Below are 292 nucleotides of genomic sequence, written 5' to 3' on the forward strand. Positions count from 1 at the left end.
TACTATGGTTTTCAGAACAGCTTATATATTTCAAAAGTATTTATATACCCAAAAGAAACATAGATAATAAACTAGGGAGGTGGCTTGTAAAAGAACAACAAAGTGAGACTGAGTGCTTTGCTTGATGTTTGTAACTATTGTATCAAGTTTGAAGAAGAGGACTTTATAAGTTACTCTTTCTCTGAGATGAATGCTTTCCCAAATTATCACAGCTAATGATAAACCCAAATTCTTACCCTCACCTAATGTGTGTGCCACCCTCCAAGCAGAACCATTGTTCATTGAAACAGTT

This window comes from Mastomys coucha, unplaced genomic scaffold (assembly GCF_008632895.1).
Source record: "Mastomys coucha isolate ucsf_1 unplaced genomic scaffold, UCSF_Mcou_1 pScaffold21, whole genome shotgun sequence".
Lineage (NCBI taxonomy): Eukaryota > Metazoa > Chordata > Mammalia > Rodentia > Muridae > Mastomys > Mastomys coucha.